Below are 12,999 nucleotides of genomic sequence, written 5' to 3' on the forward strand. Positions count from 1 at the left end.
CCTTTAATAAAACATAAAAACAAAAGCGGCCCCCCTGAACCCCCAAACAAACAAAATTAACATTTTGCCCCCCCCCCCCCCCCATGAAAAAAATCCCCCCCGCTCATTCGCTGTTCGCCGGCTGGCTGATTCGCCGCTAAATATTTTCTCAAGATTTGCTCCCCCCCCCCCCCCCTTGCCGCCGGCTGGATCCGCCCCTGGGTTAAAGCCAGTGGCGTCCGAAGGATTTTCAAGGAGGATGTTTGAAAATTGAAAATCGCGCCGACCGATATTTCGCTCAGTTAGGGGGGGGGGGGGAATAGTCCCGGGGGGTAGTGAGCAATATTTGTTTTTTTGCCCCTCGGAATATGAAAATCGCACCGACAGATATTTCGCTCAGTAGGGGGGGGGGGGTTAAGGAGCTAACACATCCCCCCTTCAGCAATAATTAAAAAAAAAATTGAGGGGGGGGTTAACCCCAAATACATCCCCCCCCCCCCCCTCCCCCTGTGTACGCGCGTGGTGGAAGCGGTTGGTTAAATTTGATCTATCTCTCCAATGTGCTCTAAAAAGAGCTCATTGTGTTTTAAAAGATGTAAGTCCTCTTGGAACTGGCGGGGGGGGGGGGTAAAAATGAATAGGCCTGTATATGGGTTTGAGGCTTGGTCTGCACACCGGTGACCGGCCCGCGTCCAAACCTAAATCATCAGGTTATATGATCGAGGGAAGAAAAATTAACAAGGGCTAATTATAGCTTCTTTTTATATAATATTTATTATAGCCAAGTATACTCCTCGATCCTCTCCTCCTCCAAATGACTCCGTCGTCCCCCTCTTTCTTCTTCTAAATAATTAGGTCATTCTTCTCTCTTGTTTACATTCTTTCTTGATTCCTCCTTGTTCTTCTTCTCCTCCACCTCCGGCCTCGATCCTTCTTCTTCTCCTTAATTATTCTTCTTCTCTTCTCTTCTCTAATCTCAGTCTTCTCTTCTCTTCTCTTCTTTTCTTCTCTTCTTCTTCTAATTCTTCTCCTCCTCCTTCTCCTCCTCCTTCTTCTTCTCCTTCTTGTTATTCTTCTTCTCTTCTTTTCTCTTCTTTCTTCCCTTCCTCTTCTTCTAATTGATCGTTCTTCTTCTTCTTCTTCTTCTTCTTCTTCTTCTTCTTCTTCTTCTTCTTCTTCTTCTTCTTCTTCCGTTCTTCTTCTTCTTCTTCTTCTTCTTCTTCTTCTTCTTCTTCTTCTTATTCTACCCATCTTTTTCTTCTTATAATTCCTTCCTTAATTCCTCCTCGTATTCTTCGATCATTCACGACCATTCCTTCTTTCCTCCGATTATTTATCTATTTGAAATATATATATTTCAAAATAAAGCATTGCCGTTATCAATCTTCATGACACTCGATCTCTTCATTTGATCTCACCGGTGTGACGGCGTTTAGTGTGACTGGCGGATCGTGTTCGCGGAACAAAATCCGCCGGTGTGACCGCACCGTTTGTCCTACCAGTTTCGTTTGTCCGTCGGACATAACATGCGGGTTTTCTGCTCGCATCGATCGTCCGTGACTCGCACGGATCGTCCGAGGGACGATCCGTGCGGTTTGCTATCCGCACAGTCTGTCCTCATTTTGTTTTACGTTTATATTTGATAAAAGGAAGCAACTCGGTAAATCATGTGGTAGACATTTTTCCTAGATATTACATAATAATAACTCTCTACAATTTTTTTAAAGCAAATGGGCCAGTCCTTTTGAAAGTAGAAGTGAATATTTTATTTAAAACCTTTATTCTATGAATATCGGCCCCAAAACTGTTGTAATCGATTATACTTTTGTACGTGGCTTCGTTCTTCAACCAACTCACTACTAGTATATACTCGTGATCCAGGAAAATAAAAGTGATTGAAAATGTGGTTGAAAGTGAGTGGGGGAGGCTAGAGTATTTAAGATAAGGTAGAGCGTAGCACAAATTGGCGGATGCTCAGGGTGTAGGGGCATTTAATTACGGTCAGATGAGCATATTTTCATACCTTATTCATGACACTAGCAGGTCAATAATTGGCGTATGGTCCAAGGGGTGGAGCCCCCGGAAGCGCAGGGGTTTTAGGCATTAAAATTACGGTCAGATGAGCATCCAGGGGCCAGCCTTAGGGCACAAGGTGGGATCAAGGGGGCAGAGCCTCCGGAAGCTCAGGGGTATGGGCATTTAATTACGGTCACATGAGCATACTTTCTTTTCTATTTCTTTCTATTTAATTATCTTTAATATACTTTTTCAAAAGTGTGGGGGGGGGGGCTTGAGCCCCCAAGCCCGCCGTTCCACAGGTCCTGACAAGTATTGTTTTCCTGATCCGTATATAGGACAAGGCCCTGGGGCAGCTTGCCATAATCCGATATTTGGGTCGTTTTCCGGTCAGAACTAGCCCTTACTATCATTCCAGGATTTTGTTTCAGAACCTGAGACAAAGTTACCCAATCCCTTTAAGTTTCAAAAAGTAGACTTCATTGACAAGTACAAAGGCTTAGGGATATCATTAAGCCCCCCAATTTGTCGGTGGGGCTTAGATATCATTGAGTCCTTAGGGGCTAAGATACCATTGAGCCCCCAATATTTAAGCGGTGCTCAGATATCATTGAGCCGCCCCCGATACTTATTGCGGGGCTCGGATATCATTAAACCCCCCCCCCCCCTCCTCCCCAATCATTATATTCTAGGCATGAAACTCATGTGTACCTATAATCTACAGGCTTACCATTCAAATATAAACATTTTATAAATATTTATTTGGGGAGGAGGGGGGGGGGCTCAGACATCGGATCTCGCATACCATTGACCCCCCCGATATTTGTGTGGGGCTCGGATAACATCACGGAGCCCCCCGATATTTTGTGAGAGGCTCGGATATCACTGAGCCCCCCCCCCCCCCCCCCCCCCATATTTTGGCCGGGCTCGGTTATCATTATCATTATAGATTGGTGCGCATCATTATGCTCGATCATCCTCTCCTATCTGTTTGATTTCATTCCTCTTTTAGTCATCCTTTATTTGCTACCTATGATATTTGATAAATACCTATATATGCAAAATAAACCCTGGAGGTTTAAAGTTGTAAAGTCCAGGGCAGTTCAACACACGCAATCATGAAATAAGGATGTCTTCATCGAAGTGTCTCTGTAGGTTTAGAACCAAGCCCTGTGCCTACCCACTCAGGCCACTCTACATTCAGGGGCGTCGCTAAAGGGGGGGGGGGGGTGTGGGGTTGAAGTCGGTGGGATTTTTGTTATGTCGGTCGGCCAGCAAGTTTTTCCCCTTCGAGCTGTGACTTTTTATCGGACAAAGAAACATTTTTGAAAATTCAGACAATGATTTAGAGTCAGTACAATGAATAGTCTTCTTTTTCTAATAATTTAATGAAACGTTGAAGCTCCCGCACTTCGCGCGATAGGGGGAGAAACTGAATTCAGACAAGGATTAAGAGTCGAGAACGGTACAACAAATCGTCTTCTTTTCATAATAATTTAATGAAACGTCTAAGTTACCGCACTTCGCGCGGGAGGCCTTTCACCCATCCCCTCCCCCACGCGCGCTATTTAAGTGATTCGCTTGCTCAATACCGCCCCTCCCTAAAATAAGATCCTAGCTACGCACCTGCGTTTAAATATATAGCTATGATGCTAACTAAGTTGACGAAATAATTTGTATATTTATGTCGTCGACGAAAATGACCATTTGCGCATAACAATTTAGCCTTCGCATGATCATTTTTGTGATAGTTTCCTTCTGCATTTAATTTTGTTGCTGTTATGAGTTTATATTCATATTTTTGTTATCAAACAGGAATAAATAAATGAATATATAAATACATTTGTACAATACGATTTGTACGATAGTTGTACAATGATGATAGAAGAACCAATGAAAATCGCAACTGATCTTCCCTAATTCTTTTCCCCCTTTTCTTTTCTTCCTCTTTGTTTTCTGTCCCTTTCTCTCCTCTTTCCCTTTCTTTCTCTTTCTCTCTCTTTGCTGAGGGGGGGGGGGGAGGGGTACACATCGGGAAAAATTGCAACTGATCTCCCCTACCTTTCTTCTTCCTCTTTTTTCCCCTTTCCCTTCCCTTACTTCTCTCTCTCTCTCTCTCTCATTTAACTTTAATGAGGGAGGCAGGGGCCTTTCGCCCCCTCCCCCGATCCATATGATGTTGGTGGGATTAATTGCAACTGATCTCTGCTTCTTTTTACCCTTTTCTTTACTTCTTCCTCTTTTGTGTTCCATTTTAGCTCTCCTCTTTCCCTTTCCCTTCTTTCTCTCTTTTTTTTTGGCGGGGAGGGGGGGGGTGGTCAGGGGGGGGGGCAGAGGCAAGGGCCTTTCTCCGCGATCCACATCTTGTGTGCATGAAAATAGCAACTGATATCCCTTCTTTTCTTTTCTTCTTTTGGTTCTTTCCCTTTCCTTCCTTCTCTCTTGTTTTGCGGGGGGAGGCAACAGCATGGGCGGCAAGGCCCTTTCGACCCCCCCCCCCACCGATCTCCTTCTTTTCCCCTTTTTCCTTTCTTCTTCCTTTCCTCTTCTCTCTTCTTTCCCTTTCCCTTCTTTTCTCTCCTTCTCTCTCTCTTTCTCTCTCTTTTTGTTTGCTGAGGGGCCAGGGGAGGGTAGGCGAAGGCCTTTTGCCCCCGATCCACACCACGTTGGAGGGAAAAAACACAATTGATCTCCCGTACCTCTCTTTTCTTTCCCTTTTCCTTCTTTTCCTTTCTCTCTCTTTGAAGTTTGCTGTAGAAGGGGGGGGGGGAGGCAAGAGCCATTTGCCGCCCCCCCCCCCCCCCGATCCCCAACTTGTTCGCGGGAAAACTGCAACTGATATCCCTCTTTTTTCTTTCCTTCCTTTTATCTCCTCTTTTCCCTTTTTTCTTTACCTTCTCTTCCTTCTCTTTTTCTTTTTGCTGGGGGGGGGGGGGCAACAGCCTGGGAGGCAAAAGCCTTTCGCCCCCCGATCACCTTCTTTTCCCCTTTTCTTTTCTTCTTCCTCTTCTTCCTTTCCCTTACTCTCCGCTTTACCTTCTCTCTCTCTCTCTTCATTTTTTGTTGGCGGTTGGGGGTCAAGGCCCTCTCGCCCCCCCCCCCCCCCCCCCACCCCCTGGATCCGCGCCGGGAAGACCTGTAGTGTCATCCCTAGCTAGCTGGCAAAGCTGAATATGGGTTATCCAGTCGTTTCATTCATTAAGTATGGGCAATTCCATGCCAAAGTGGACATGACACCTTAATGGCCCGGTCCCACTGGCCGATGGACACAAAACGTATGCATAACGGACGGGTGTGGCTCCATCCGTTTTCATCCGCTCCAGAAATGGACAAAATTTGCGAAAATTTGCGAAAACAGAACGGAGAATAACGGACGTGGGTAGTATGTAGCGGAGATGTTGAACGGATGTTCATCGGAAGCCTAGCGGATGAAAGCGGATGGAAGTTGATGACAGCTTTGAATACTTTATATACGAGATGCATACGCTTACATCCTTTCTATTTCCGTGCTACTAACGATGTATAGACGTTCCATGTACCTTATCTTTCCTCCCTCTTTCCGTTTTCAGCTGCAGCGGATGTGAGTTGCGAGGATGCCCAGAGGATGCAGAGAGGATACAGCGGACGTTTAATGGATGATAACGGACATAGAACGTTTGTTGCTCGTATTTGTCGCGGATTTACATCGTACACGGCGGAAGTTCATCCGTTCTAAAAGTTTTGTGCAGCTCAAAACTTTTTGCGCGGATGAAATCACAGTGGACGGATGCTCGATGGATAGAGCGTATGAAACACGTATGCAATGAGTACACAACGGATGCATAGCGTTTTCCAACGGATGGCAAGATTTGTTTACGTTTTACATCCTCTTTGCATCCGTAAGTGCAGTGGGACCGGGCCTTAACTTTCAAAGTCATCATTTCAACACAATTTTAGTTTCAAATGAAAGCATGAAGTCTATATTTTTCAGATTTGATGGAAAAAATTTACTTTAATGAGAGCGTTGTGGTCTAAATTATGATTGTTTAATTACCCTAATTAAGTCTTCAAAAGTAAAAATTATCACACAAAAGTGTTGATGTCCTACACATAACATGTAACATGCACATGTCATAACAATCATGTTTATAACCTATAAGATATAACAAATGAAGAATTTCATGTTTTTTATTGATTTCAATATTGTTTGTTCCACTTCAGTGACTTCTTTATTTCCTCCTTGAAAAAATGTCCTTCCGTTACCTAAAAAAGGTCTTTTTTCAATATTGTATTAAAAAGAGTAGTTGATAAACACTAAAATTTACAATGCAAAGCAAGTTTAGGTAGGCCTACCATTTAGTGTTCATGTAGTCCAAAAATCCTCCTTCGTTAATTAATAAAAATGAATTAAAAATTGTCCTTCCGTTACCAAAGCTGGTAACAGAAGGACAAATAGTGGTAACGGAAGGACATTACATGTAGTCATATGCTGCTTTGAGCCTAAAATAGGAAGATGAAAAAAATGTTTCTGTAGCTGCACTTATCCTTTGGATAAATCTACATAAATCTGTGGTATGTTTACCAGGTGATTTGTGTAATAAATCAAGAACCAACTATTCGATCCAGAAAGCAAGTGCTCAATACATACAGCTCTGTGCTTTGTGCATGCTTGACCACACCCTGAGAGCTTGTGTTGAGATGATGTAGAGTGACTCCTTTTGCTCTATATACATTGATATCACTTGATTTCTTAAGTACTGAATATTTAGTTCATTCTTCTACAGTATTTGTTACAATCAATTAATACTAATACTGTAATTAAGCAGATTTACGGAGCATTTGGCAGCTATCGCTAAGACATTTTTTTTTCAAGCCACTCCAACTGCCTCTGAGCTGGTAAGTGTATGTTCTTTCCTTTCTCTTTGATGAGTACCTAACTTGTAAAATCTGTAATCATAATGCTTAATAGTGCATTACCTCTGGTTTGAATGTTTTTATTATATTTTGATTTTATATGCTGGTATCAATTATTTCTATTTTCAAGTTAATGTAAAATACCAATATATTTTTGTATCTTGAGACTACAAATATTATCTAGAGTAATTAAATGGTAATATCATTTTCTCATTGCAACCATTTTATAGTCAAGACTTCAGAACATACAGGTTCTACATGTATGTGACTTTAGTCACTATGTCTGGACAACAACAAAGTTCAAATGTGATCATATTTAATGACACATATATGCCTACATGTATACTTGGAATGCATTTGTCACATTAAGAGCCTAGATGAGTCTGATTAAACAAATTCTTTGTACATTTTTTAATTTCAACCTTTTAAATTTTTGAGATATTTTTTCCATTTTACAGAATGTCAATATGCCTCTGTCAGCTGCAGAAAAGCAAAGAAGATATCGAGAACGGTGCAAGGGAAAAGGCAGTCACGAAGAAATGAAAGCTAAAGACAGAGTCCGCAAGAAAGAAAAGAGGAAAAGCTTGTCAACAGCTGGTTTAAAGGCCTTAAGAAGAGAGGAAAGAGAAAGAAAGAGACGGGTAAGGGCAAACGATGACAAGGGAACACCAGCAACTACAAACAATAACGAGCAGAGCTACAAAAATCCTCAAAGTTTGGGGAAAGCTGTGAAGCGTGCATCACAGCATCTTCCACTCAGTCCACGAAAGAGGAGCAGGGTCATCAAAACACTGGCCAGGAAATTCGCAGTTCCTACAGAAGATAGTGATTATTCACAAAATGGCCCCACCAAAGTAACTGATGAACTCTGCGAGGCAATTTCAACATTCTACTGCCGCGATGACATTTCCTGGCAGAGTCCAAACCGGAAAGATGTTGTAATTTCAAGGAAAGAAGATGGTACAAAAGAGTACATCCAAAAGCGCTTTCTTATAATGACCTTAAAAGAATGCCACAACTTATACCTTGAAGAAAATCCTGATCAATCTGTTGGCTTATCAAAGTTTTATTCCCTGCGGCCCTGCCATGTCTTCCTCTCACGTGACTTCCCCCATAACGTTTGCATCTGCAAATATCATGAAAACATCAAGCTTCTGTTGGAGTGTATTGACAAGTCTGTTGCAAGGAAGATTCCAACACATTTCCGTGACTTCATTGCAACAGTGGTATGTGATCAGGAAAAGGAGAACTGCATGTTTGGGAAATGTTCTGCCTGTCGTTCCAAATTTGATGACACCTACTGCTTCCCAGAAGAGGCTGATGATGAGGCTGAATGGATCCAGTGGATTACTGTTGAGGGAAAGGCAACGAAAAGCATTCAGCGAGGTACCTTGAGTGGATGCATAAAAAGTATTCGCCAGCAACTACCCGGGTTTCTCATCCATACCTTCATAAAAAGGAAGCAGAGCGCCCATTTTGAGAGAGAGAAAGACAAAGCCGATGGACGCCACATAGTTGTACAGGTGGACTTCGCAGAAAACTACTCTATCATCCACCAAGATGAAATTCAAAGTGGTCACTGGAACCATGAACAAGTAACCATATTCACAGGATGTGCTAATATTGGTAATGGAAAGGTAGAATCATTTGCCATTGTGAGTGATGATTTGGTCCATGGGAAATACCAAGTGGCCACATTCCTAGAGCACATCATAATGGAGTTGAAGAAATCTTGCCCTGAAATGGAAACAGTATCCTTTTTTTCAGATGGTGCAGCAAGTCAGTTCAAACAGAGGTTTCTATTTGAAAACTTGACATACTTCAGTGAGATGTATAGCATACAGACATCATGGAACTTCTTCGCAACAAGCCATGGGAAGGGAAGTGTTGACGGCATTGGGGGACAAATCAAACGCCTGGTGTTTACTGCGTGTAAAACAGGGGCTTTCATCACAGATCCAAAGTCTTTCGCTACAGAAGCTAAAAAGCATACAAAAATCAAAGTGATGTTCGTCCCTGCCACAGATGTAGATGCTAGGAAGGATGTTCTTGATGCCAGGTGGGCTAATGTCAGTGCATTGCCAAACACTCATAATACTCATGTAGTTGTCCCTCTGAGGAAGCATATTGTTTCATATGCTGTGTATGCCACCTCAGACTCATACAAGGAGTTTGAACTAATGAAAGCCTGTAAAAATACACCACCTACTGGAGCTACTGGATCATCTCAAGCTATCGAGCACGACCAGGATATTGAACCACCTGAACCTTCAACATCAGGACCTTCAACATCAGGACCATCGACATCTCAACCTTCCACATCTGGACCTACGCCTTCTTCCTCTGAACTCACTTCAACTGAACTTTCTTCTCCTGGACCATCATCATCGCCTGATAAGCAACCTATCCCAAAACTTGGAGATTTTGTTCTTGTTCAGTACTTGGGAGGAAACAAGCTCGAAAAAGAATTCAAATATGCTGCCCAAGTTATCAGAATCAATGATGAAGACTTCCATGTAATGCATCTCCATAAGGGGGACACAAAGGGCCTCATGTTTAAGGCAAAAGATCATACTGATAAGTATGCTGTGGTTAGCCAGAAACAAATTTTGGAGATACTTCCAATACCAGTAATTGATAAGAGGGGAAGATTTCACTTCCCTACAACTATCTTAGAAGCAAATTAAGATGACAGATGTCAGATGAAATGCCTAGACTTGTTTTGTTTTTGTAATTTTGTTGTAATACAACTTTGTTTGGATGTTTAAAACTCAGTTATGTCACTTTTTACAATTGTATAAAGTGAACTGCATTATTTCCTAAGCTGATGATACATTTTCACATCAAGTCACTGTAATTCTTTTTCTTTTTTTGTAAATTTACACTTTTTACTCAGATAGGGCCATTTCTCTACTATAAATGGCAATTTTTTTTAAACAAAATGAATAATTTTCAACGTAACTGGTGCACATGATTTAATTACTATGTAAATACATCTAATTAAGTTTTAATCCCTCTGTATCTACAAATTATATACATGTAGGTGTACATGTGGGTGTGAAATTATGAGAAAAGTACTCATGTGTAATGATATTACCTTGTTCATTACAAATTCATAGTTTGTATTTGTATTGTTGACAGTAATATACTGTACATGTTTATGTACATATCCTTACGTCCTTCCGTTACCGTCCTTCCGTTACCTGACATTAACGGACAAAACATGGAGTAATTAACATACCAATGTATATATTTTAATGTGAAATAAGGTGATGTATATATTAAACTATGGGGAACAAAATGTGTATCAGTCAAGTGGAAAGCTTCATCAACTTCACAGAGTTTGGATAAAAACTAATTAACTGGAAAAACCATGTCCGTTTTTATGTCCTTCCGTTACCGAGGTAATTGATATGCATATTTTTATACCACTCAACTATAATGACAATTTTTTTTGGGAGAATTAAAGACACTTGTATAGGTATTATATCTGTACTGTTTCACATCTTTTACTAATAAAACAGTTCTTGTAGTATGAACTTGAAGTTCAAAAATCTTGTCTGAATGTCCTTCCGTTACCGTGGAATTGCCCGTATAATTATACTTGTATTGAATATGTATACGTGTGGACTAGAGCAGGCGCGGATCCAGGGGGGGGGGGGCCGAGCGGGCCTTGGCCCCCCCCCCCCCCCCCCCGCAAAAAAAAAAAAGAGAGAGAAGAAAGGAAAAGAAGGGAAAGGGAAAGAGGAGAGAAAGGGAAAGAAAAAAGAGGAAGAAAAAAGAAAAGAGGAGATACTGGCGTACGGATAGGGGGGGGGGGGGGGGCTTGGGGAAATCAAATTTAAACGTGGTTTATTTCTAATTCCACAACGGTGAATTACAAATAATGCTGAAATTACTTAATTTCCGAGATTTTTCCTCACTTTTTAGTAAATTATACGTTTGTATGTGTTTGTTCGAAAATGACAAATTCCTAAATTTACAGCCAGGCAAGAAATATGATTCTTGAGATTCCTAGATGTTAGGGCCCGAGGTACGGCAGAGATTGGGAGCCTCGAGCTCCCTCCCCCCCCCCCCCCTACACTTTTTTTGAAAAAGTATATTAAAGAGAAATAAAATAGAATGAGAGCAAAAAAGAGAGAATAGTTAACTGCCCGTGTTAAAAAATAATGAGGCATCAAAATATGCTCATCTGAACTGGATTAAATGCCTAAAACCCCTAAGCTTCCGGGGGCTCTGCCCCCATGGACTCCACCTATAGGGCTCTACGGGGGCCCATAGATGCTTATCTGACGATAATTTAATGCCTAAAACCCCTGATTTTTCGTCTTCTTTCTCTAATGATTTAAGGATTCGTAAAAGCTTCCACGCCTCGCGCGGAAGAGGGGAAAATCTAAATTCAGACGAGGATTATTTTCGAAAACGGTACAACGAATCGTCTTCTTTCTCTCAAGATTTAATGAAAATTAAAAGCTTCCGCGAGAGGGGGGGGGACCTGAATTCAGACGAGGATTAAGAGTCGAGAACGGCACAACGAATCGTCTTCTTTCTTTCTTTAATATTTTAATGAAACGTCAAAGCTTCCGCGCTTCGCGCAGGAGAGGGAGGGGGATGAATCTAGACAAGGATTAAGAGTCGAGAACGGTACAACGAATCGTCTTTTTTCTCTAATGATTTAATGAATCGTAAAAGCTTCCACGCTTCGCGCGGAAGGGGAAAAACTGAATTCAGACGAGGATTAAGAGTCGAGAACTGTTCAACGAATCGTCTTGTTTCTCGAATGATTTAATGTAACGTAAAAGCTTCCGCGCTTCGCGCGGGAGGGGAAAAATCTAAATTCAGACGAGGATTATTTTCGAAAACGGTACAACGAATCGTCTTCTGTCTCTAATGATTGAAAGAAACTTAAAAGCTTCCGCGCTTCGCGCGGGAGGGGGGGGGGGGGGAAACTGAATTCAGACTAGGATTAAGAGTCGAAAACTCTACAACGAACCGTCTTCTTTCACTAATAGTTAAATAAATCGTAAAATTTTTCCGCGCTTCGCGCGGGAGGTAAAAAACTTAATTCAGACGAGAATTTTTTTTCGAGAACGGTACATCGAATCGTCTTCTTTCTCTAATAATTTAATGAAACGTCAAAGCTTCCGCGTTTCGCGGAGGAGGGAGGGGAAATTCGCCCCTCCCTGCACCGACCCCCCCCCCCCCCGCATTACGTCACTGTTGGTCACCATTACGTACCAATATTTGGCTCGCAAAATTTCAAATTTGGGCCCCCCCCCCCCCCCCCTAAGAAATCCTGGATCCGCGCCTGGACTAGAGTACGGACATTCGGTGCGGCAGGCGGACTATTGGTGCGAGACCTCTTCCGCACAGATTGTCCGTCAGACATTTGAGACGCGCACGGAAAGTATGATTTTTGTATACATATCAAAGTAATATTTAGCACATTTAAGCTCAGTGTGTCTCGTGATTCAGCTTTGATGGCAGCCAATATTTTTTTTTTAATCATTCTATCTGGTTATCTTTAAAAATTAAAAATAAATTTCTCTGCGAATATCAAATCGACTCTAAAGTTATGTTCTGTCGTTTTGGGGAAGTGATATGATTCGAGTCTTCGAATGGGTATTGTCATTCAATTCAATTAAATTCAAATAATTTTATTTCATAACTCGATCAAAACATGTCGGCATAACAAGACCCCTGAACATCCGGTGGCTTTGCCCCCCCCCCCCCCCCTGGACCCTATCTAGGGCCCTAAGGCGGTCCACTGGATGCTAATCTGATGGAAATTTAATGCCCAAAACCCCTAAGTTTCTGGGGGCTCTTTCGAGTTAAGTCTTTTGTCGAGTCTGCTCGTTGCTATGGCAGGCAACCAGTAAAAACCAATTCGTTTCATCAAATTATGGAAATGCAAGCATTAATTTAAACAAACAGAACTTTGTTATTTCTGATTGAGGTGTCGTATGAAAGGGCAGAAAATAAACTTTCTAGAAATGTGATTTTCTCTTTGAAATTCAGATAACGCCCGCCAAATGACTTTTTGGTACCCTCTCTTCAATTTGTTTTAATCACTCGCGCGTGAAAATATGCATCATATGAGTTACATCAAAT

This window comes from Strongylocentrotus purpuratus, unplaced genomic scaffold, assembly GCF_000002235.5.
Source record: "Strongylocentrotus purpuratus isolate Spur 01 unplaced genomic scaffold, Spur_5.0 spur5_scaffold_2, whole genome shotgun sequence".
Taxonomy (NCBI): Eukaryota; Metazoa; Echinodermata; class Echinoidea; order Camarodonta; family Strongylocentrotidae; genus Strongylocentrotus; species Strongylocentrotus purpuratus.